At 39.7% G+C, this 26323-nt stretch overlaps 1 long non-coding RNA gene across 1 annotated transcript; it reads right to left on the bottom strand.

The window, feature by feature from the left end:
* Window positions 1-15699: 15699 nt before the first annotated feature.
* LOC149916405 (uncharacterized) lies at window positions 15700-25302 on the bottom strand. Its single transcript, XR_016470220.1, has 3 exons — window positions 25153-25302; window positions 21283-21362; window positions 15700-20465 (listed from the first exon to the last, which is right to left on the bottom strand). It is a non-coding gene; the product is annotated as an uncharacterized LOC149916405 (long non-coding RNA).
* Between the last annotated feature and the right edge of the window lie 1021 nt (window positions 25303-26323).

Below are 26323 nucleotides of genomic sequence, written 5' to 3'. Positions count from 1 at the left end.
TACTAAGGGTGCACTTGATCCCACTGTTGATGTGGTCAATGAAGATGTTAAAGAGCACTGGTCCCAGCACTGACCCCTGAGCAACTGCAGCCTCTGCCTCTGGAGTTGATTCTATCTTGACTGAAGAATTCAGTCTATCATCTGCTATCATAAGCCCAATCATCTGCTTCTCACATCGGTCAATCCTGTGGTTTACAAAGAATTGCAGCAAAGGTTGCCACTCTTGCAGACTTTCTTATCAGTTGTTCTGTTTGAGCCACTGATACCATCTAAAAAATTGATATCTAAAAGCTTAGTCTCTGCATCTTGTCTTGTTAAATTTCAGGCATCTTATACTTGAAGTTTCTAAAAAGGTCATCTTACATAACTTACATTGCTTCATTGTAAGCAAAAGTTATTTCATTTATAATCTGTTTTACTATAGCTCAGTTGCATTGAGTTAAACATCTTCCCTATTTCATGTAATGGCTGCCAAACTCATCTCTGAAGAAAAAGCTACTCAAAGTAATTTTGAAAGAAAAAAATCTTAGATGCAGTGTGAGGAAGGAAGGAATATTTCAAATGCTGTAACACTGCTAAGTGAAACATTTCCTATAGTTAACTGAATGTAGGTGTCAAGTTATGCTCACTGACTTTTATGTACTGAACTCAGCAAATTGTTAAACCAAGTACTTGCTTCCAAATGTGAAAAACTCAAGAGGAAAAATAAAGTTACTACTACTCACCAGTATTCCTTTTTAATACACGTCATACATTTAAAAAAAAAAATCTGTTATATAATTTGACAAGCCTCAAGGAGGATGACATTTTCTACTGTATTACAGTCCTATCACTACAACATCAGACTGGGGAAGAAATGCAGTACATACTATAGTTCCAGCTAAAATTTATCATTCTTACCAGCAAGATGATTGAAGCTTGTTTTCCAATATACTTACGCCTGGTGGTTGAATTATTTTCAATATTTTTATTACAATTCCTTATCGTGAGTTTATCCCTCACTGGTGACAGAAAAATGACTCAGAAGAAAAACAAACTGAGAACTAAATCTGGTGTTTTATAATGGATGAACTCCCACTGAGATCTCCATGAACAAACAGATGTGAGGGAACTGTCTTTTGTGGGTTTTTTCCTGTCCAATAAAGGTAGAGCTCACACTGCTTTCTTTAATACAGCTTCAGCCTATTTCTGAACAGAAATATTGATACTTCCTACCTTTGAGACCTCGAGGCCTCTCTTGGCTCCTGTTATACAGGACAGATAGCAGGACACATGGTCCATAACAGAAGGCTGGAAAAGAAAGAAAAAAAAATCAATAATAAATGCATTTCAAAACATTTGAACAAATGTTATTATTCTGTATCTTGTAGTATTTACAGAGTGAAGCTTTACAAGTACACACAAAAAGGTGCTATCCTTTCTGAAATCTGTATGCTATTATAATGTTAGTATTCATGCAATTTTGTTAATAGAATACAGATCAATCTAGATTAATGTCTCTTCTCAAAAAAGGAAGGTGACATGCACCTATGGCTGACTCTAAAGCATTAGAGGTGCTTTAACAGTCCAACTGAAAACGTTACCATCTAATCACATATAAATTAAGTAGAGCACAGTGATGTTTAACTGTGATGATTATAACCACTGAGTTTCAGACTGGGTCGCTCCCACAAACAACACTGGCCCTTTTTATCCATAATCCTTGTCATTAACATCCACAGCTACAGTTACCAAGTTTGGGAGATAGAGACTTGATCACTTTCACATGTGACACACACTGCATCAATGTGAGTTATCCAGCTGCTAGCCTGCTCATTACTTGTTGTATTGCAGGTGTCCAACCTCTGGGCTTGCCTGGGCTGCACTGAGTGAAGAGGAATTGTCTTGGACCATATATTAAAAAATGCATAAAATATTTAATGTATTAATGCATTAAGTAGCAAACCTTTTTTTTTTTTTTTTAATCATTAAAAAAGAAGGCAACAAAAACATAAAACTAGCAGGTTGGGCATACAAGGTATCTGTAATCACCTAGTCCTGATTGAGCCATGGCACTTTCTGAACCAGTGTATACAATCCATCCCTACACTCTCTTCCTGGGGCAAGTAATCTGCTGTGCTTTCTTTTAAGGCAACTGCCTACTAGTTTCAATTTATACACCCCCTATTCTACTGTTCTGGGACTTTTTACCATTCCTCACACACTTCATCCAGGAAGCTCTACAAACATTCAATAATTTTTAAAAGCACAGAGCTATACTAAGGCCACTATGAACTATTACTCATTTTTTACACAGATACTTCAGACAGAAAAGCTTTAGGATTGTCTCATAGCCCAGCCTTATGCAAGGCAGGTCTGCACGAGTGCTACCCCAGCCATACAATAAAATTTTGGGCCTTATTCTGCTTTGACATGAACATAACTCCTACCAAAGCCAGTAGGAGCCATGCCTGCACTTGACAAGACTAGCTTGGTCTCTTTACAATAATAGCTTTCCATCCTGTGTGTTTAGTTCTCCCAAATTCTCCTGTTTTTTGATGTGGATCAGCAAAAAAATGTATTAACTGAGAGAGAATTTGCATAGCCTTCTTCTGCCTCATCACTGGATCTGTCAGTCACTACCTGTGAGCTTTCCAAGGCTGTACAGGAGTGCACAGAACTCATTTCTCAAAGAATAGGCAATTAATTTCTACCAAATTACTATTTTTTTTTTCTTTTTAAAATAAATCCATTCTTACATTCCATTTCCAACCCCTCATTCTCTACCGCAACATATTTTTCATCATGGAATGACATTGCTCCCATGCTCAGAAAATATAGAAACTAATGGAAGAAACAGCATTGTTGTGAAGTAGTGTAAGAGGAAAGTGGAGCTAGGTATTTATATTTGGCTACTTACAATAAACGTGCTGAACCAATACTATGCCCCTCTGAAAAACTTTAAATCAAAACTGCAGCATAAACCAACTACTTCATTTGTAAGAAGATCCATTAGATGAGCAAACTTGCGTTCATATTAGTTTATGTTCATATTAGTTATGGTGGCCCACCAGTACATAGTAGTGCCTGCTAGAATTAGAGAACTCCATAAACCAATTTTTGGAGTGCAGATAAACCATGTCTAGTCCTACTCATCTTTAAACTACCGCTCTGCTTTGCTTTTGTACAAAAAGTGGCCAAAACCACTATAAGAAAAGACTTCACGCATCAACATCTCATCTCTCCAAAATATATCCTATCTGCACAGTGTTTCTGAAAGGAGAGAATCTGGAGAAAAATAACCTGTTGGATGAACTTTTCAAATGCAGTATCTGCATGTTGCCCATTACTGAATGCAGAGACATAAAGCTTTAGGAAAATGATAGCGAATTTGCACGGCACAAATGTTGTTCATCTGTGAACACAACAATTAAACACCTGCCCAGTCACTGAGGTGACTACATGTATTATAGCTCAGTTTCAGGCTGGAATTTTCCTTATTTAGGGAAGTAACACTAACAGAAGACTTCTTCAGACTCGTTTTAGCAAACTGCTTGCATGAGATTTGCAAATTATTCTAAGAGGTGACCTGATTTTTGTTTATTGGATCAGTGTTTCCTAATCTACTGGATGTTATTTTGAAGAGTCTGGGGTTCTAACATAGATATCTATATATCACTACATCGTGATGAGAAGACATGGGAAGCAGACCAGGACCCAGCAGAGCAGACAAGTGGAAAGGATGAGCAGTTTGCTTCCCCTGCAGCTCAGTCTCCATATTGATTGACATCCTTAAACTTTTATTACTGGGGAAAAAGAAGTAGAAAGGAGAATAAAAAGCATCAGCTACGCTAAAAGTCAACTTCAGTGTAACCTAGTTAAATAAGAACAAGAAATAATTAAGTCCCCCTTAAAAAAAAAAAAAAAAGCTTCTAATCAGAACTAGGAGGGGGGTTGGCTTTCAGCTATTTTTGAATTTGAACTTAATAAAAGCCATAACATCAGCTTCCTATTCTGGCCTAGCTGCCCCAGGTCCCACCCAGACCAGCCCCCCGGGCAGCTCCCCACCCTGTCTCTAACGGGCCATATCCTTTCTTTTTATGTCCAGGGTGGAAACAATGAGCCAGCACTACTCCGCTTCCTCAGGCTGAGTTATATTTTTAAGTCATTACATCTTTGATTATTAATTTGACTCATCTAAATTGACTCATGCTGTAAGAGGCAGACAAGGGAGACAGAACACCACCCAGCAGCCCTGAGCTTAATGAAGCCAGACTCCTATGAATTCACTTAGCAAGACATGCAAGGGTGATGTTTTTTTGAGAGTCCCTTCAGTACAGCACCTCCCCAAGAAGCAGAGCGTCAGCATTTGACTGTTAAAGACATGAATTGGAAGAAGTTCAGGTGTGGAAGCAGGGCTATGTACTGCAATACAGTTCTGACCACAAACACTAGAAATACCCCATTCCTGTACACACGAGAGGCAAGATCTGTGTTCAGCACATGTTAGCTGTGAAGAGATCCTTCATGCCAGTAAATCTTGCTAAGTCCTGAAAGCACTGGCCTTAGTCGTGCTTGTGCTGTGCAATGCATTCATGTCGTTTGCTCAAGAACATTACAGAGAGAAGCAGCCGTTGTCTAACAGCACAGTGTTTGCACAGCAACTGGTAATTTGGATATGCATCAGAGCTGTTGCACATCTGTCACAGTTGCTGTATCTCTAATGTAGGTGTTCAGTGCTCCCCAGACGTACTGGATTTAACTGCAGCACATGCTGCAAGTGCAAAAGTATAGCTCTGGGATGTACATCACAGCCAAATCCCTCCCAAGGCACCAGCCCTGCTGCTCGTTCATTGCACATCGTACACTTCTCCTCCTACAAGTTCTAGAGAAGACCACAAAAGGGCTGTGTTTAGAAAGCATCAAAAGAAAGGCTCTGCCATCAACACTACATTCACTGGTTAGCTGATAAAGTGCAACAGATCCAGCATTCATGGTCATGTACCCAGACCATGTTCCAAGACTCATAGTAAGGCAACTACTTCTATTTCTTCTCTGTACTCTGCTTTCATACCTACTGCCTTCAGGAAGAGCTGCAGAAATCTCACTTGGATGTGGTTTCCTTTCACTAAACAAGTTATCTGTGTGCCTGGATATGGCTGCAGGAATTCAGAGCCAGTGAATGTTTTATAGACACATTTTTAAAAATTCATATGAGAAAGAGGCTGGCTTCACTGGTATTTATCCACAACTGCTGCTGTAACAGGAAACTGAGCTAATTAGAAACAACAGCAACTACATCTAATGGGGGAGAGTAAGTAATTACAAAATGCAGACAACAGTTATTGTAAACTTTCACTGTGACAAAAAGAGACATTTGGTTTCCAAAGTTGTCGGTCTACAATATTTTAATGCAGAATCATTTACCATGCACTAAAAATAAAACACGTTCACCATATCACACATTACTCAGCTTCTAGCTTGTTCTTTCTAATCAAAAAGAAAGGAACAAAATCCTGTTAGCAGTTCAGACCCAAAAGGTGCTGTAGCTCATTGGTAAAGGAATGAAGGCTACCGTTCCAATGCTGTCAGAAGTGGAGTTGTGCAGGACAGTCTGTATTGCTAGCATTGCTACAGATGACACTCATGATCCTTAAGCAGCTTCCCCAGCCCCTCCAGGTCTGATACATCCTTTGAAATGGTACAAGGCTTCTCCCTGCAAGCTCTGAATGACTGCTTGTAAAATGCTTTGGTTTTACTGCTACGTTTTCACTCTCACTGTATGTATTGCTCCCTTTTATATACTACCTCAGTGTGCCTATGAAACAAGCCTGAAACATGCTCTCTGTGCTGTACAGTGCTGTAGAGAAAATACATGAGTACTGTGTAAAAAAACACGAGAGTAATGTGTAAAAGGACTAAAGAAGATAAGATGCCAAAACAAGTGAAAATAATAAGAAAAACTCATCTTCTCTGTTACAGCAACAAGGCAGTGCACAACTGTCCAGACTGAAAGCCTGACCTCAGCTTACCACAGAGAACCAAGTCATTGCCCCCGCTGACAAATCACAGACACTGCTACCACAGACCAGGAACCCAAGAGACTACTTTACTATCAATATGTTGCCCATTAATCTTTGAATTGGAGAGGAATGTCCACGTAGCCCCAGGTCCCAAAATACACTGGTCAAGAAAGTGGATGCTGCTAAGATTGTGTTCTCTCCTAAGTTCTTTGTCCCTCACAGATCCAAAAAAACCTGAGGGTTTTCTTAGGAATGTGCTTCAATGTCTTTTCATGATGCAGATTGAAAAGCTAGCTGTTCTATGGCTTTCATACAGAAATATACTTGTATCCAATTCCAGTTTTGTAACTGGAACAAGATATCAGAATGAGCTTCCTTATATTTCAGTCTGATTAACATAACAATGACAGGTCTAGATTATATGCTTGCTAACTTTGCTTTAAAAAAACGAGTAAGCTTTTGAATTTGAGCAAAAAATGTTTGAAATAAGCGTTGTCTCATTTTTTATTTGGTTATCTGCTTGGCATAAGGGACAACCTGTTTCTGATACATGAAGCAACAATTCTGTAACAAGCCCTAAACTGAATTTTTCTTTTGTACCTGTTTGGCCACAAGTGGCTCATTCATTCAAGAAACACTTTTAAGCAGATATTGGAGTTGCAGCCAGGACTAAGTGACAATAATGAGATTAGACAGTTTAAAACCTTGATATTGTTTCTTTCTCGTACCCCACTGACACCCCACTGAGCTCTTCCCACATTTGCCTTCCTCTGTGGTACGAAAAAGGCACAGCTCAACACAAACAACATTAATGAGATTTCTAGTGGGATTACAATACATTTTTCTAGTGGGACCATTTGGACACTACTATTTGCCTAATTATTCTTCTCCTAATTAATTCTATTGGCAGTTGCAGATCTTCAGTTACATAAACACTCTCCTGTGTTTGCTCACTTAAGTGGAAGGATTCCTGTAACCTAATATGTTAACAGTGGGATTAAAAACAGTTACATAACCTCCATTTGATACAGAAAATATGGGAATTCTCTGTAGAAAATATATATATGAAAGCTCCTCAGACCTCCCTTTCCCAAATATAGCTGATTGCAATTTTCAAAGGTATGTTTCAAACTTTTTTTCCATCTTGCAGAGCTGGGACAAGGTCTCCCATGACCAATGAGTACAAAATAATTTCTTTGGATAGCAATATGACAGGAAAGATTAATACAGCTTTGCTACACTGAATGATATCACTACAAGTTTGAAATATTTGGAGAATAAAAGAGTTCAGCACTGTACTAAATTATTCCACATATAAACATAGCAAATAATGACAGAGTACTTGGTGTGTATTTATTTTGTCTTCATGGCTTCCATTCAAATGGAGAAGTATCTCTTTTACCCAGCTCTGCAGCACTGCCAACATCAGCCTCACCTCATGATGTGAGATCAAAGCCAATTTTCAGGAAAATCTCCAGTACAACGGACTTCTCTCAGTATTTGCAGAAAGTCTATCCTGCCACAGCTGTCCACACGGTGTGCTTCAGAAGTAGGAGGCACCAACCAGCCAAGGTTTTGCGCTGACCACCCATTTGCCATCCAGCCATTCTGCCCCAGGCTGCCCATTCCATGTAACTCTTTAGGCTCAGTACTTGCTTCAGACATGCACTTTTCGGGAATATAAGCAGCATGGGCGAACATTTTAAGTAACCACATGTCAATGGTTTTCACACTTTCAGAAGTGTGCACAAGAAGCTCATTTGGTTTCACAGAATCACAGAATTGTAGGAGTTGGAAGGGACCTCCAGAGATCATCGAGTCCAACCCCCCTGCCGAAGCAGGCTCCCCACACCAGGTTGCACAAGTAGGCATCCAGGCAGGTCTTGAATATCTTCAGAGAAGGAGACTCCACCACCTCCCTGGGCAGCCTGTTCCAGAGTTTGGCCCATTCATAAAATTTACGGAACAAAAACTAGTCTTGTGTTATCAAAAACCTCAATAATTTACAAAAAATTTGCCTTTCAATTCTATAATGACATGACAACACTTAAATACTTCAGCACTAGATGCAGAATTAGCTTTCTGAAATGTCATTCAGGAATTTCTAAACCTATTGTAACCAGTAGCTCCTTTAAACTCCTCCCTGTTTCATGGATGGCCTCGGGATGCCTAGCTGTGATGTCTTCCAGTTACATCATTGATTTGAGAACTCGAAATATTCATAGGAAGGAGCCATTAATGTGAAGTAAAGCTGGAACCAGTGCTTTAACAACTCCATTGCATTCTGTGCCATTCTCATTATTTCTGTACATTTAAGACAAGCACCTTAGGTCACAGGCACAGACTGCTCACAACGTCTCCATTGACTTCTCCTTATCACAGACTTATTTACTTTTCCAGTTGGAAGCCATCAGCTTTGAAAGAGCTGTTTGTATATTTGAATGCGGAGCTGGCTTAGAGCTCCAGTTTTAATAATCAAGAGGACAGAAGTGATAACTACCAGCCTTTAAGGTCACTTGCCACATTTTGCTTTCCACAAACACAAACGGGATTATTTGGTGTTACAGACCTGAACTGGAGTTATCATTCTCTGAGACTGTAAAATTACGTCAGTAGTGATTAGTTCTATGTTTCCCAAATATTATCAGCATCTTCAATTCTATTCGACGCAAAGACTTGAAGATGACTTTAAGCACCTGAACTTGCCGCCTGCCTCTCTGCCACGATAGCACCACCTCCTCTGCAGAGTTAGTGCTCACATGAAGCAGTCTGCTTATCTTATCACACGAGCAAAAATCCAGACAAGTTAGCTCAGGCCACTGATCTAAAGTACTAATCTTATCTGGCCCGCTTTGCCTGGAGCAGGTAACAGGACACGGGTACCAGCGCAGAGGGCTGCGGTCACCGGGAGAGGATTAGGAGAATCTGCAAGTCAAGGGAAACAAACATCTCATGACAGCTGCGTGGATCTAACGAACGTTTCATTTGAGTAGCGCCACCGTCACTCAGACGCTCTGGTTTTCAGAGTTCAAGCTTAATTTAATGAAAAAAGAAGCATAAAGTGTTTATTTAAGCCTATTCATCAGCCTGGTTTAAAAAAATTCTGACAGGCCATAAATGACAAAGAACTAAAGTAGATTAAAATGCAATATTTTTTGTGTATTATTTGGTAAATATTTACTTGTTTCTGTGGTAGGAAACAAAGATAAATTTGACTTGATCTATTCAAGCATCTCCACATAACAAAAGTGCATTCTTTAACCGACAGGAATAATGAGAAATTACCAGTGAATTGCCTGAGAAACCAATGCATTTTGCAAGCTAGAGGTGACCTGACTCCTCAAAATCCTCCTGGGCTGCCCATGCTGTGCTGCTCAGGGCTCCTTGTTCCAGGGAGGGCTGCTGCCTTGGAATCCATGCAGTGCAGACACACAGAGGCCACGAGGCCCATTGCAATGGGTTGTGTCACACAGCACGTTACTGCCCGTGTTCCTCCACAATCTGGAATTTCAGCATTGCAGTCAGACCTGGTCACGGCGAACCATGAATCAGAATACAATCTCTACTAAGAACATTTAGTAACATCAGGGGTAAAACTTCCAAAACACAGCACTTCCATCAGTTTCTAGTTACACAAACTCTACTCTGAGTGAGGAACACTGACACTGCACACAGACATCGTTCCTGAATCCTGTTTGTAGTGTGCTGCATTTGGCTTCTTGCCATTTTCTCCATCTAATGAAAATAATTCACCAGCTTCTAATTTCTCCAACTATTTGGCAACTAAATGCATTTTCTCTGCCCAGAGAGGCTGTGGATGCTCCATCCCTGGAGACCAGGTTGGATGGGGCACTGGGCAACCTGCTCTAGTACCAGACCTGGAGGTTGGTGGCCCTGCCTGTGGCAGGAGGGTTGGAAATTGATGATCCTTAGAGTCTCTTCCAACCCAAGCCATTCTATGTAAAACAACAAGCTACTACAACATACTTCAGTAATCAGCACAGATAAGTATTTCATACATAGATTTAAACACTGCCATGTCACAGGATTACTGGCAACCCAAGTATTATCAAAACATACAGTCACAGAAAGACAAATGATGAGAGCAAAATAATCTGTATTACTGTCCTCATAAGAGGACAATTAGATGAAGAAAGGGAATCAAAATTAACACACTAATGTGCCTTGAAATGCTTAATGTACTGGTTTCTTAACTGTAAATTTCTTAATACAAATTATTAAATGTAGATTTCTAACAGTCTGAGAGAAAAACAGAAGATATACCAGAAAGGTGATGTGACAGAGTGAACTGAAAGTCCATGGAACATTACTGGAAAACACAGTCACAGTGTAGTAAGAAGCCCTCTTTGAAGATGGATCACCCAGTTCTTAGTGATAACGCAGTGCATCCCCTCCCCTTCTGTGCAAGAAGTCTCTAAGTGAGTACAAGTGGCATTTTAGTACCCACCATGGAAAATCACAAAGCAAATCTACTGACAGGAAGCACACAGGCAGGAAGCAGGCAAGATGCCAGAACAGCACTCAGTTCTGCACAGCCTTGCTACTTGTACAGCATACATGGAGTAATATACAACAAAAAACAGCAAAAAAGAAACCCCAAAACCAAAACCAACCAAACAAAAAAACCCATAGGTAAGTGTCTGGAAGCTCTGTTACATGTTAAAAACCACAAAAGAGTTGTTTTTAATTTCTCTCCTGTCCCACTTCTGCCCTAATCCCCACTCTCACAGCCATGTGCTCCTTCTGCATCTCAAGATGGCTCTGGGACCTGACTCCACCATGACCCAAATCAACTGTAACAGAAACAAAATGAACTGAAAGCACTTCTGCTGCTGGATTAGGAGATTAGGACCGGCTTGCTGATCATGTGGTCAGATGAATGCCAGGCACAAAAGGAGCACACACTCCTTTTGTCAACTGCAAGTCCTCAGCTCAGTTCATTTCTGCCTTTTATGTGCAACCAAGAGAAAAAGAAGATGCAGAGCAGAGGAGGATGTGACTGAAGATTTACATAGTAACCCAATTCTGCTGGGATGAGACATCTCTAGCATCTGTCATATATTTAATTTTCATGTCATATCTTTTATGAGCAGCAAAAAAATAAAGTCAGCATTTCAATAAATCCTGTATTTTACTGTCTGAAATACAGCTTTAAACAAAATTTCAAGGGAACAACAGTTGTTTGCTTTGTTCAGAGAGCCAGACAGAACAATTGGTATTCCAAAGAATCCTTAAAAGCATCTGGAATAAGTGCCTAATGACCTCTCAGCTGAAGGTTTTAGAGGACATATTAAAGCTTTCATGTACTGCAGAAGATAAGTTGGGCTCTGTGCGGTGCTATCAGAGTATTTCTATATATCTGTGTAGGAAAGATTACCCTCAGTAAATATTTTTGATGAGTTCTAAATGTCACTGCCTCTTGCATGCCACTTTAATTCTGATCAGGTTCATCTGATCAGAAATTAGTTCAACTCATTTGTGAAATAACAGCATAACCTTTCTTGTTTCAGATTGCTGCTTCAAATAAAAGGGCTGACAGAAGAGATTTCTCATACAAAAAACATTTATAATTTCCAGCTACTTGCTGTCAGTCACTGGGGCTAATAGCAGTGGCTTGCATCCTGATTTAGGATAGGATGGCAATCAGTAAATTGCCTTTGAGTCCTATTTCTATTAGCAACTCAAACCAAGCCAAACTTAAATGGAGAGTGGTCTGTTATGAAAAAGTCTCCTTTTACCCATGATAACTGAATGAAACAGTGAACCTCATGCTGCCTTTCAGGAGGTGAAGGCTGGGGACTTCTCTGCTTGTACAAGGAATTTTCACTTTCTGATCTGACATTAGAAGAAAAGCTGCACAAGACAGAAGTCATGGGTCTACAACTGCAGAGGATGGGATGCAATAACCCACGTGATTATTTTCTACAACAATATGAAATGCTATGATGACTTTTAAAAATTATTTATTTTGCTTAATAGTAAAGATCAGAAGCAAGAAAGGAAAAAAAAAAAAAAAGGAAAGAATAAAAAGCAATCAGGACAGGCAGATAAATACAAAGTCCACTGATAACCTGCAGGCATTAGACACGTCATTTCCACTTGTATCCTTACAAGTGACTCCTACTGCCAAAGCTGTAATGTTGTTTTGCAACACTGCAAACCAGAGACATTACTGCAAGATCCAGCACACAACGGGGAAAGGCACTGCTTTACTATTGCCAAAAATAAAAATAAAAAAAAAAAAATAAAAAATAAGCAAGTCATTATTAGGAACTGACTCTGAATAAATACAAAACTTAGTAACGTGGCCATCCAAAGTCCCAAAGCAGACAGATCTTACCCAGTCTAACACTCAGTTTGTACCTGAAAGACTTCTGAGCCCAACATACACATCTGTCAGTTCTTCCCTTGAAAAATGCTATTAAGCAAAACTATTAAATAAATCAGAAGCAGAAACCAGTGCCTGGTGCAGCTATGAAACCTAAAATCAGCCCCTTAACAATTGTTTATTTCCCACTGTCACGCAGTAAGACTTTCATCTGAGCTCAGAACAGAAGAATCCCAGCCTCGTGCCTGTCTGATACAGAGAGCTTCTGAAACATGGTAAGAACTCTAAGTATTAATAACAGCTAATTGTATGTTGGAAAGATATTTATGAAGAGTAAGAACTTGGGGCAGGGAGAATCAAACTGCTCTTAGAATAGAAAAAAAACTTTTCTACTTTCTCTGCCATTTTTGTTGTACTTCTCTCCAAAGAGCAAAGGTGAAAATCTTGCTTTGCAATTCTGTTATCACTACAGAGCCCATTTAGTTGTTCCCTCAAGTGGAAAAGGTTTACAAACAAGAAAATTTGTCCTTTAGTAGATTTGGCACAGTTGCAAAGTTTAGCAGGACAGGAACAAATCTGGTGATCTCCATTTCAGGAAGCACATCCTGAAACAGACTCCTTAAAAACAGTTACAGTTTCAATTAATTATCTACTAGAACAAGGACACCAAACGGATCTTTGAAGCAGCCCATCAGGACAACAAGTTTTCAGAAATCAGTCCCAATGTTGCTACATGGGACTGGAATTAAGCACCACCAACCAAGCCACTGCTGTCGCATAGCAGGTTACGCATTGCAGCCTTTCCAGACTGAGATCTGGGAGACTGGAAATAATCGTATTTGTAAGGTATTTTTGTTGTTGTTTAGTCACAGTTCTGGTTAATTTAGGAGCTTTAGATACTGTTTTATTATATCTTCTACAGTATAAAAGCTCTTACCTTTAATTTTAAAGCACTACTCCCGTTTCAAAGAAAATTTTTTTATAGTGCTTTAGTCCTCAGAGCTCAACAAATAAGGTCAGACAAGCAGACATGGGCTTGATTTTTTGGGGGTCTACAGTAACTAGTAAGCCTATATCTTAAATTGTTTTATTTACTTATTTTTAATCATCCTGACATGTTCAATAGGTACCCACACATTGAGTAACCCAACAGTTCAGCTCTTCACTACCCACCATCATCTTCAAAGTATCAAGACTACCTTCTGCCAAAGATGAACAAGGCCATTGTATTAAACAGGTTTTTCCTACTGTATCAAGAACCATCACCTGATAATAATAATAGTAATAATGCTGTCAACTCCCAAATTTCACTTACAATTAAAAACAGTGCCTGAACTATATGATCTTGTTTCTTAGGCACTGCTACCTCCTGTCTTCTTGACAGTACAAATGACAACATCCATGCTTAGAATCTACTGTCCTCCCAGTCACAGTGCAAAATATGTGAACATCCCAGCATCCCCAGCTATCTACACTGAGATATAAGTAGATTGCAATTCATCAGCTTGCTTATGCATAGTGGGCACTACAAATCACACCCGAGAGGACTGTCTGCAGAAGATGTCTAGAGAAAACCTGGAGGAATTTCCACCAAAAACAGATATGCTGTTGAAGCAGAAAAAAAAAAAAAAATCAAACCCACAGCTGCCTTCAAGCAAGTACAGCATGTCAAATTCAGCTGTGCTTACACTTAGAAAAAATCCTTCTTGAAAAGACTGCAAATTTTATTTTATTTTTTTCTCCAATGTTTTTCTTTTTTCTTTTTTCTAAAGATAGGACAATACACAGACATACATCTTTCAAAGAGGAAACAACTTCACCTGAGAACCTCTGAGAAAGCATTCCTACCTGTGCTACCTATTCATTCTCCCCATTATTACTGAATTTGTCACTTGCATTCATAGGAGGGACAAAAGCCAACCTAAAACAAGGAAATTTTAAAAGCTGCAATATTTTACATTCCATTACTGTCAGAACCACATGCAAAAATCAAGCAGGTAAAAATAGCCTTCAACTACATGCAAAGGATCTAAAATAACATCTTACATAATAGATGTCTGGTATGGGCAACCATACTTGAGATGTGCTGATGCAAAGCAGGTACTGCATCACCAGTGCCAGATATTCCTTCAAAGGGAGAATCCTGTAGGAAGAAGACTGTATAAACTTGTATTAGGTTTGCAGGGACTGTGCAATATGTGCACATCTGAACAAGGGAACAGCCCACACTAGTAAACATATGAAGAGAACCCCACGTAAACACAGAAAATCTTATATATGTGACAAACTCGTGGGCAGAGGTCATCTGGCTCCAGACACACGGATACCTGAACAAGGTAACTTCATTTCTCAGATGAAATGCTTTGAGCAGTAAGATAAACCTAAAGCTGTACAGCCATTCGTCTTGTCTGCGTTTCTGGAATGGTAAAGAAAAAAAAAAAAAAGAATAAAAAAGGTTGTTCTAAGCCAAAACTTCAGCTGCCTCTAGGTACTGATTGCTCAGCACTCCCCTAGCTGCATTTTGACATGGTCTGTGAAGCCAGTGCTTGTGAACATGAAGGGAATAAATGGTGAACAGAACCTGACTCTGAATTTGTTTCTCTGCAGCTGTCTCAGTGGTGCTGCCAGGAAAAAGCCAAACACAGTGACATTCTATGTTTGCCTAACTGCTAAACACCTCCATGAAATCAGAAACCACAAATATAAGTATATGTAAAGAGTTTGCATAATAAAAGACTATCTTAAGCAATATTTTATTTCTTTTCTTAACCAGAGGCTGGAGTACCCACTAACAGTGGTTTGGTTTGATGAAGAACCAAGTGCTCAGCTGTTTGAAGAGGGTAAATATTGTCAATATATGCTCAGAACTCAAAGAAAAAATGGGTTTTTTAGATTTATAGATTTAAGATACATAGACAAAGTCTAGTGGCAAGCACTTCACCAAACATATTAATTGTCTTATCACTGTTTACAGCAACAGCAAAAAAAATATTTGGAATAATGAAAGTTTTATTGCCCATTCAAGATGTAGTATTCTCTCTAAAGGCCCAGGTGTTGAAATCAGTATTTCAGTGGAATTTAACTTTCACCTAAAATTAGAGAAGCAACACTTTCTATCTTTCAGCTTCAGGAAAGAAAAAAAAAAAAAGAACAACCCACAGCAAAAACACAAAGTGAGATCTTTGGGCTGTGAAGGTCTGCAAGCCCATTGCATTGAGGTCTGACAAGTGCTTTCCTACTGCTTCAGGGTGCCAGTAGTGAGGGGAAAGATAAGTTGCCTTCACAGAAGGAAAAATAACTTTTAATGAGAATAACTATACTGTGGTTTAATGAACCTCCTATAACACACAATTATGGAACTATAAGAAGACACAAGACCATGATGCAAAACAGACTAGACTGTAATCACCTCCTAATTTTTGTTTGACAAAAAAAAATGGCATACTGCAACAACGTGCACCAGTTCTAAGTCTGAAATACAGACATCTTTTAACCTCCTCTTATTGCACTGCTGCAGTTTGCAGAAACTCACCTTGGCTCTGCGGTTGGTAGAATTCACATCCTTAAATTGAGGTAAAAACTGAGCAGTGAAAATTCATTACAGTGATTCAAACACAGATTAGAGGCAGAAATAATTCAAAATAAGATTTCCTTGCTGAACTGCAAAGCATGGAAGAGAAGGAGAAGTTAACAGAAATAAACACATTGAGATCTTGAGCTACCATAGTTCACATGAAACTTACTATACACTGGTTTGACTTGCCAGCTTCTTGTGCTATTATCCTATACCACTATGAGAATAGTGGTTTGTATTCTTATGATGCCAGTAAGACTATTTCAGACAATGTCATTTCACCAACACATCTGAGATGTTGCTGTTTCCAGGCTAGAATTATTTCATGCTGGCAGTCCAGAGGATATAAGGAATATATCCTGACCTTCCTGGTCCTCTGAAGAAAAGAATAATCACGGGTTCCTGTGCTTCTTTCATCTATAGCTCCTGCCGAGGCATCAAACAACTTACTCCACCAACCTGCAAAACTTGACAGACAGATCCATTCTGTTTTAAGTTATATGCGTGGAGAAGACAGTGAAATATAGGAACCAAACTCAGTGTTGTTTTCTAGTCAGATAAAAGGTAACTGGAAAAACAGCAGAGACAGAGACTTCTTTCTGCACTGAGAGGAGTAGCATAAGGAATAAGATACCAGGAAAAGAGGCTTCTCACTCCATTCTCCTCCTCTTCCACTCAGACAGCTACCTCTCAGTCATGAACAAATGCAGTCAAAACAGCAAATTCACCTAAACCCAACAAAAGTTTTCTGTGGGTACAACAGGGCTGTCTAGCATCTCCTCAAAACATCTGCAAGTTGAAACTCAACTGTGAGAGCATCCCAATTCCATGCAGCTCATGGACTACAGGCTGTCTACAAAATAATTGCTTGTTCTCAATAATGAAAGCAATAGCCAGTCTCCTTTTCCTCTCCCATTCCTACCTCCTCAAATACATCAAAGTTTTGAGTTTCTTGACAGAATTCTTCTCTTACAAAGAACACAGGTAGCAGTGATTCACTGGTCAGTGATATTTCCTGAACATCCAGCTATCTACTGAACTTCCTAAAACAAGACATCTCACTTGCAGTCATGCACATATCTTAGTAAATCGTACAGAAGTCACTGAAACACATCTATCACCTGGCCAAAAAGGAAAACACGACAGAGTGCTGCAGTACTACAGCTTGTTTTCTTGATGCCAGGATAAAAGCTAGTTTTAGAGGCCAGTTTCACAGTGCATTATTCAAAATACACCATAGCAAATTCAGCTAATTTCACTGTGTACAGGGGTCATTCCTTGGCACCCCAAAGTGACAACTATTTCATAACAATGTCACTTTCAATTATAGAATGGTGACTGGTTCACAGCACCCACGCATGGATCAGCTTTCTGTTTAGCTCTGTTCTGTGGCCTTGTACACACGTAGCATTTGTGTCACATATGGTTTCATCTCCCCAGTTAATGGCCTCTTAAAATTGACTAACGTTTATTTCCACAGGAGGAGAATACAGAGCACTCTCTACAAGTATCATTCAATAAATATTCAACATACAGCCTACTTTCAACTTGTTTATAGGAAAACTGCAACACCAACAAAACTGCAGCCTTCCACAAGCAACTTGCATGGACGTGTGGGTGAAAATGCATAAGTATTCTACTAATGAAAATGATATTTTAAGGTTTGGTATATATGGAGTTTAGTGTTTGCACACCTGTTTTTACCAGAAGACAAACATCCTATCCTTTTCCTGATAAGCACTGGAGACACTTTCACTGAAATTGGTCTTTTAAAAGAGGACTGCTAATTTCCCAAACGTTACAGACTTTGTAGTGTGATCAGTGCCTTCAGCCACCTCTGACAGCTGAGCAACAGGCTGTCATTCCTTTGGCTTTGGATAACACAGAATTCTAAAAAGAAATGCTAACAGGGCTGCAGGATATGAAAGACCATAAAACCAAATTCAAGAACTTGTCAAAAACAACAGGACATGTTATTCTGCAGAACACAAGGCCTCTGTGTGTGACAACAGGAGATGAGGTGTGTGTCTTCCCTAAAACTCAGCTGCTGTTACTCTAGGTTGGACCTTTTTTTTTTTTTTTTAACCAAAGCCAGGACTCTGCTCACTACCAAGATGATACAGCTTCGCCAGACAGCCCTGATATTGGGCTGGAGATGCTCCCCAGCAGAAGAAAACTCAGTTTATGTAAGTAAAAGACTGATTTTCCTCTGTTCCAAAACACAGAGCAGTGGACTGAGGCACTTCAGGGATCATTTTCTACTGTATTCCTATTATCCAGTGCATTCAGCTGTCTCAAATAGCTGTAAGGTGGGAAGAGAGTTCAGCTCCTCAGAAGTAGGTTTTCTGACTTGCATTAATTCTTAACCTCTCCCATCTCCTCACAGCACAAGGCTTCTTGCCAGCATCATCTGCATTCACTATCCAACCCCCTCCGCCTCATTAAAGGAAACTCACTAATAGCAGAGCGAACCGTTTATGAGTCAGCCCTCTCTGATATGGTGAGCCACGTAATGCTCTATGCAGCAGCTTCCAGAACTCCCTCTGCTGAAGTCTTGTTAATCAAAACACACATTGAGAAACTAGACTAAAGGCCAATGAGATTTTTTTTTTTTTTCCACTAAGTCCTCTTACAAAAATGCCTACACACAAATTCAGACATTTTACTTAGCTAAACAGCACAGCCAGCACTGCAAAGTACTCTCCAAGAAAGGCAGAGGAAAACAAAATACAGAACCTTCTCATGGCAAACATGGCTCAAAACGAAAAGATTAGACAAAAGCAGCTAGCTTCAACTTGCATTTCTTTCCAATATCCAAATTCTATTGCACGGAACAGAGCGAAAGCTTCAGAATGCTGTCTGATGCTTGCAGTGGAGGAGGGGGTTCAGGAAAGAATACGGCCTATCTTAAAAATAAAAGCAGAGGAAGTGCTACAAACGCTTCCACTTTATCTAACTCCTCTGACGATTGGCTGGAGAGCTGTTGCTACACAAACTCTGCCTGCTCCAGCTACACACAATAAGCCCTCCTCTGTTACAGCAGACTGCTGCAGACACAACCCCTGCCAACACAGCACTATCAAACTGCACTGAATTTCAGCACCCAACGCCCGTCTCCCCTCAGGCTAAGAGGAAAAGCAATAAGTTTGCCCAAGAATGTACAACTCCCTGAAATTAAGCTCAGCGTATGGGCTGAAAACCTTTGTCTGTGGGATTTTCATGAAAACTTCTCCTCTTAGTTGTTTCCAAAGCAACAGAACAATATGGTTCCAATCCCTGCTGGTGTATTTTCTGATCAAAATCTTTTGCAACAGTGTGACTACTGTAGGAAGAAAAGTGGAGAGAACAAAGAGAAGCAATTTCAAAAGGCACTGTATGAGATCTGGAAGCAAATTAACCCCCCTCCTAAATTCAAAACAAACAAGAAAACCAATGAAATCAAAACAACCAAAACACAACCAACGGAGGGCTTACAATTAAACTACCTCTAGAGTTCTTTGCCTGTTTTTATTCAACCTGTTTTATTAAACACCCCCCCAACATTTTCACCTTTTGTTTATTAAGATCAGTGCTGACAAGTCTGAGGGTCTAAAAGTCTCACCTCTCCCAGCATTCACTCTTGTCACTAACGGCATGCCTTAGCCCAGGAAAAAGCAAGGAAAAATACCTGCTGACTAAGATATGAAATGGGTAAGCCAGTGTACCACCTCCTCTGCTCCTTTTCTGACACAAACCAATGCTGAATTCAGAAGGAAAAACAAAACAAAATAGAAGCATTTAATAAAATGAAGAACTTCAGTGTTCAAAGAACTGATTTGCCTGAGCATGCACCAAGCAGGCCATGGGATTCAGTAGTATTCTTATTTATTAAAAAAAGTTACATTTAAGTAAATTATCCTAGGTAATGGGACAAACTACTGAGAAAACCATCCAGGAATAATTAAAAAGAGTAAATTAATAAGGATGTCTGAATAATTCACAGCAATCAATTGTGTAATTGTGACAACTCAGGCGCCTTCTTCAAAACCAGCATTGATGTGAAACACCGTACGTGCAGACTTCAGCAGTAAAGGGGACTTGAGAATCCAACATTAAAGCACCCTTCATTTGTGGTAAATGGGAAAACTCTCCTCCAGTAACCAAAAGCAATGGAATGAAAAGTTATGAGCCCTTTGTCACTAGAGTGAATTGCACGCAGAAAAAATAAGGCATGCACTTTTTGGCTTTTGTGACACTTCGGAGTCACAAAATGAATTACTGCACGTGCAAACACACCCTACCAGTAGGCTAAATTCTGTTTTTCTGCCTATTCAAATTATCGTGTTTGAAATAAAGAGTGCTTTGAACTCCACCAATGCTAGAAAGATGAGATGCCAGTGATATAGGCAAACAGCCAATCAGTGAGGCACTTCTGCGTAGCCCTTCTGTTTACTTACTGCACCCACAGGACATGCAATAGGAAGGAATGCTGGCACATGCCCCAGCTGCTCCAGGGTGCTTGAGCGGCCGCTTCCGCACAGGCAGGCACTGCAGCAAGCTCCTGTAAGAAACAGGGAACTGCATTTCTGCAGGGAGTCCAGTTATCAACATGAAAATGAAGAACAGAGGCCAGTAATATCTTATTTCATCAAAAACGTAAGATTATCACACAGTAGTATTTCTTCCAATTTTTTCAGCTTTGGATGAGGATTTTACACAGAAGTTGTTTCTGACAGAGGTATGAACAATTATTTTTCCTAGTGTTCTTTGCAATATGGGCTGTAATACCTTAGCCCCAATATCTGTGGAAGCAGCACAACGAATGAGGTCAATTGTTTTCATGTCAGTATCAGCACATAAACAGTAGTGTCACCCTCTCATTTAGGCTGTGCCAAAAGCCCTGCGGTTGGGAGCAAGGACACGCCATGAAAAGGAAGGCTTAGCTCCTCCAGGGAAGGTGAGCTCAACTTCACACATCAAAATCAACCTGCAATTCCTTAACAAACAAAAAACCAACTCCCTCCTTCAAAATAAAAAAATAAAATCTTCAGATTTTTCACAGTTTGAAAAAGTATTCATGAGCTACTGCCTACTTCTGCCCAGAGAAGTGTATTTTGGCATGAGGTACATCCATCCCTTTATTTACTGTCTAGGCAGTTAGCACAACACTAGCTCATAACAACTGCTTTCTGCAGAAGGATTGCTATGCAACTGCTTGCTGAGGTCCTTCACCGATTTCTAGCATAGAAATTGCCTTAGACTGTAATTCTGTAGAGCTAGCACTATCAAAGAACTGGCTTATAACTTTAGTACAAACTGCAAGCAACACAAACAGGCTACCAAATTAAACATTAACTTTAGTTTTAAGAAAGACTTACCTGTGTTCTGAACTGCCTTCACCAGCTATCAAGTACTCCAGTTTAAAGCAATATCCTCCCAACCTTCAGTAACGCCTGCACTGAAAATACAGATTTTAAGGTATACCTCATATTACCTTCCAGTGTCATCTCTAAGAAAGTAATAAGTACTTCTAAGGGAAAACATTTTAAATTTATATATAAACTGAACTAAAAACAGAGTAACAGATTTTTTTTTTTTTCCTGTTCTACGGCACAACTCTCAGGGTTAAAAAGCCAAAAATCTGATCACACAAACCCAAGTTCCAGACATCTATTCTAATAAGTCCCATTTTCATCTTCTCAGCAACCAATTTGCACAGGTCATGTTAACTATTTTTATTTTTTGAGACATAAGAACACTTTTAACTCTGTAACACCTTTCTTTCTTCTTCCTCCTTTAAAGAGAACCACCCAAAAGACGTCTTTCCTTTTTCAACTGACAAAACGTTTCAAGAAAATTTGTAAGGGATTGGCCTCTCTTTCTTCCTTTGTAAATGATTGCCATTTTATCATGTTCAGGATGTTTTATACAATGAGAGAACAGATTATTTTCGATGGAAGATGAACTCTGCAGGACAGCATTGAGGATAGCAGCTGTATCATTCAGTTAACAATATGGCATCTATATTTAACGTAGCAAAGCATAAAATGGAAAGAGAGAACAGAAGTCAGACTGGAATTTCTTCTACAGTCTGGAAGCTAAATACACTATGTTCTGGAGGTAGAAAGATAAAGATGTGTCCAAGTCTTATTAAAGAACACACTTTGACAAAGCCAAGTTAAGTCCAAACATATACAAGTGAAACAGCCAGTCAGGAGTGGAAAAGCAGGAACACCCCAATCACACTCACTCTAAGAAAGGTGATGTTGAACAAGTTGTAATTATCAGTAGAGCTGCTTCAAACATTAAATGCTGCTTTTAAAAACGTGGGGAAGATTAAGCTTAAAGGGGAAAGATACTGAGGAATGCTGAAAAAGTTAAAGCTCTACGTTTTACAGAGATGTAAGTTGTATATTAAAGGTTTATTTTCTCCTTCTCTAGTTGCACTGGATTGTAACTGCTAAAAGAAAACACAGACTGCAAGTATATAGAAAAAGAATGCATGTAGTATGGCTGGGCAGTTAGAAAACTTTCCATGCCAGGGAACAGCAAGTCCTCTGAAGGCATCGTTGGTTGGTTGAAAATCCTTTGGCTTCTTCCCTCAGCTGTAAATCATTTCAGGCAATCTACTCGCTGGCATGCTGTACTTGTGACTGTGCCAGCCCAGCTAACCTCTGCACAACTGCACTCAGCCCGACACCCCCACAGACCCAGCTTTAACATCACCGCTTCTCTTTCTTGAGAAATCCTGGGGCTGGGGGCAGCGGGGGCCCCATCTGCAGCCTCAGGGGCACATTGCAGGTGGGACCTCGGCCAAGCTGGCCAAGGGAAGAGGAAGGAAATCCAGGGAGACATAAACACTATCTCTGAGCAGCAGTTCACGCAGTCGCACTGTTGGTTTACTTCTTTCTTTTTTGAAGAAGTGGCAAAGCATTGTTTCTTTCAGAGCCCATTTTGTGCTTAGTTCCTCTGTGGCACTACAAGCAAATGGGAGGAAGAAAAAAGGACTGACTAGGGAGCTGGATCTTTGCCTCTGCCTGACTTGTAGCTGGCAAGCAGATTAGGAAGCTTGTGCAAAACAGGACATACCTGTCCCTTGCGTAACTGCCAGCCCGGACCACAAAGAGCTCCTCTCTCCTTCCACAGCTCCCTGAAGCTCTGAACACTACTGAGTGCTCTTACCTCCATAAACCTTGTTGCTTTAGTTTCTGATTTCCTACTTTTTCTTCAATAAATAAAATTAAAAATCAGATCAAATCAAATATTGTAAGACAAATTAACCAACAGAAGTTTCTACATACGGTGAGCAAGCAGTTTTATTATATTAACATTGCAGAAGTACTGCCCTAGTTGAGTATGCCACTTCCACACCTAGGTGTTTAAATCAAGGACCTTATACACAGCAGTTATATACACTGAAATGTTAGACATCTTTGCATCCAGAACAGCCTTGATTTGAAGTAAAAATAAAGTCAAAGCCTCCTGGTAGGAATTTTTAGAAATTTCTATCGGACCGTCCTATATTTGAGTCAGAGATTGCATCTCTCCAGGGCAAAGGGATTGAGTCCAAATATATTAATGTGTAAGCAAATCATTTTGTTAAGCAATATCTAAAGAAAGATATGAATGTATAATGCCTCTAATAAGAATGACTGCTGCAGCACAAGCAGTTTTTGCATGGAGCACTGTGAGAAATATTTCTATTATATAGGGAGGTGTGGGGATGAGGCACCAGGGTATTGAAGTGTTTTTGTTTTGTTTTTTAAAGCATTTAAGTGTTAACACTTACTTGGCTTGGATGGCAACAAAACAAAAATCATACAGAATTATTGTTTTTCAGCAGAATCATAGGAACTGACATTACAATATAAAATGAACTGCCTTAAACCTGGTTAAGATTTACTCCATGTCATCAGAATATTTCTGTCATATCAAGGCTGTGCACAGAACAACAGCACCACGATTAAGACCCAGCTACCTAACAGCTGTTCTGCATTAGCCATCAGCAAGCAGGCTATTAGTCAGCAACAAACACAGGCTAAAAAACCATTTTTCATTGGGGTCTTACACTAATGCATTTTACTTTTCTGTTTCCAGGGAAATAAATTTACTTGCTGTTTCATTCAGATACTGTGCTGAATACATGAATATACACAAATTTAAATAGCTTAGTAGCATGATCAAGCCTTCAAGAATTTATGTCCTCATGATCTGAGCAATATTCTCACTCCAGAGTCACATCTGAAAATTATACTACTATGCTTCATGGCAGTAGAGTGACTACAGCAGCCAGACAAGGGCCAGTTTTTAAGGCCTCAAGTTTCAGAAACCTGTTGAGAACCCACAATCCTTGTTTGGCCAGCTAGCTCACTGTGTTACTATTTGAGTACTGTTGTGCTTGGTCCAGCTGGATTGCAGTTAACTAGTGATATGCTTTCTGAACATAGCAGTGCCATACCCTTAGGCTCCCAGGACCTTTAGGAAGAAGGTCCATACACTCAAGCCAAATAAGCTATTTTTGTGTTATACAAAATGGATGACAATGTACCTGCATCAGCAAAATGCTGGTTTAAAACATCATCTGTCTTCAACAAAGAGATGCTTACTGATAGTTTCCACACTCATTCCTAAAAGGTTGTGCTGCTCAAATCATATTTCAAAGGTGCTTCACAACCTGTCTTGGGATAAAAACAAGAAAGCATGCACAGGGAAGAGTGACATTAGGTGGGGGAGGAGAAGAAAACAGTGAACGATTACGTAACAGCTGTTTTTTTGCTTCAGGAAGCAATTGGTCTCTCATTTTTCCTCCCTGCCTTATTACCGTTTTCTGTCCTCTCTCACTGCATTACAGGGACTGAAAGCATACAGAACATGCTGTCAATTTAACAGCTGCAACAAATAGCATGGAAGAAGTCAGGGGCATCTTTTAGGTTCCAACAACAGATATATATTAACATAAGTACAGAAAAATAAAACTGTCAATCTAAATACTAGTCCAGCAGCTTGTATGTGCACAGACCTCATATGTACAGCTAGCTAAAAAGACAGACATACTGCTTTATCTATAAAACAGTATGAGCAGACTGCAACAGTGTAGAATTTAAACTACCCTTAAATATGTGCAGCAAAACCAGCAGAAGATGAATCCTCTACACATCAGAGTAGACAACGCAGCTGCTAAAAGATCAATAAACAGCCCTGACAAAAAAAAAAACAGGAACAACAACAACAGAACACAGAAACCCAACCTCACAGCAATGGAAAACCCAACGGGCTGCGCTGTGTATAATGTTGCCTTTGCAGTTTCTTCATTTTCCCCCACCCATCTTCATTCCTGGGACTGTGCACCGGTCTGGTTGCTTTGCCATCTGTTTTTTGTCTGCAACACCAAAATTGCAATGCAAAGTTGTACAACTGATGCCATCGTCTGGCAGAACCCAGTATACCACTTAGTGACAGCTATTGTAATGTAAATATGTTGGCAACTTACTGCGTACAAAAACGATCCGTTTCTACTGTTGACAGACCAGGTGTGTTCACTGAAACATTGCAAATTTTCAATATATCATGCCAGTAGCATATCTAGACATAATATTCCAAACAGGTGACTTTTAAACACCACAAGGGAAACCACAGAACTGGCAGAAAAAAAGAGGACGTAGCAGAAGACAAAGGATGAAACTGAAACTACTAAGGATCCCCATTTGATATCCTGTTAAATACGCCACATAATAGAGACAAATTACTAGGAAAACTATTACATTGTAAGACGCTAAAATGCGTTACCTTCATTTCATTAACACGTACAAAGCTTTTTTAAAAAGCATTAAGCTGCCTTTTTAACCAGCTATTTTAATTAAGTGATTTGATACAGCAGTCGTCATTCCTATAACATTCCAAGGACCTGAGCCATCTGATTAAGAAGATTCCAGGACAGCAGTAATTGTGAGTGAATGTGAGTGAATCAAGTCAGCCATTTTGTGTAAGCATCAGTTCTGATGCACACATCAGTGCAGTTTTACAAGAAGATTTTCTAGTTGTTCTAACACGTAATATTGCCTCTCCTAGCTATCTGGAACAAACAAAGCAGACGTTCTTTGGTATGGTAAAGGTAAAAAAGAACTGAACTTAACCCTCCTTCAACCTTCTCCAGCTGTCCTGCATGACAACCTATATAGATGGAAATGAACAGCTGTACAAACTCTTGCAACTCTGAAGAGCTGAGAGTAGGTGCCTAATACTTCCCTTCCTTTGCAGATCCAGGGCCTTGCTGTGTCTATTTCTTTATATCTAACAAGTGACACAAAAAGAACAGCTTTAATTGAAGCCATATACTGCTATAAGTAAGGACAGGCTGGAAAGTTGTGCCCATTTGAACCAAACGAGGTTCAACAATGCCAAGGCCAAATGCAAGGCACT

This window comes from Phasianus colchicus, chromosome 11 (genome assembly GCF_987193195.1).
Source record: "Phasianus colchicus chromosome 11, bPhaCol1.hap1.1, whole genome shotgun sequence".
NCBI classification, from domain to species: Eukaryota; Metazoa; Chordata; class Aves; order Galliformes; family Phasianidae; genus Phasianus; species Phasianus colchicus.
Note: the sequence above shows the minus strand (reverse complement) of the source record. Positions and strands in the feature narration are given on the sequence as shown.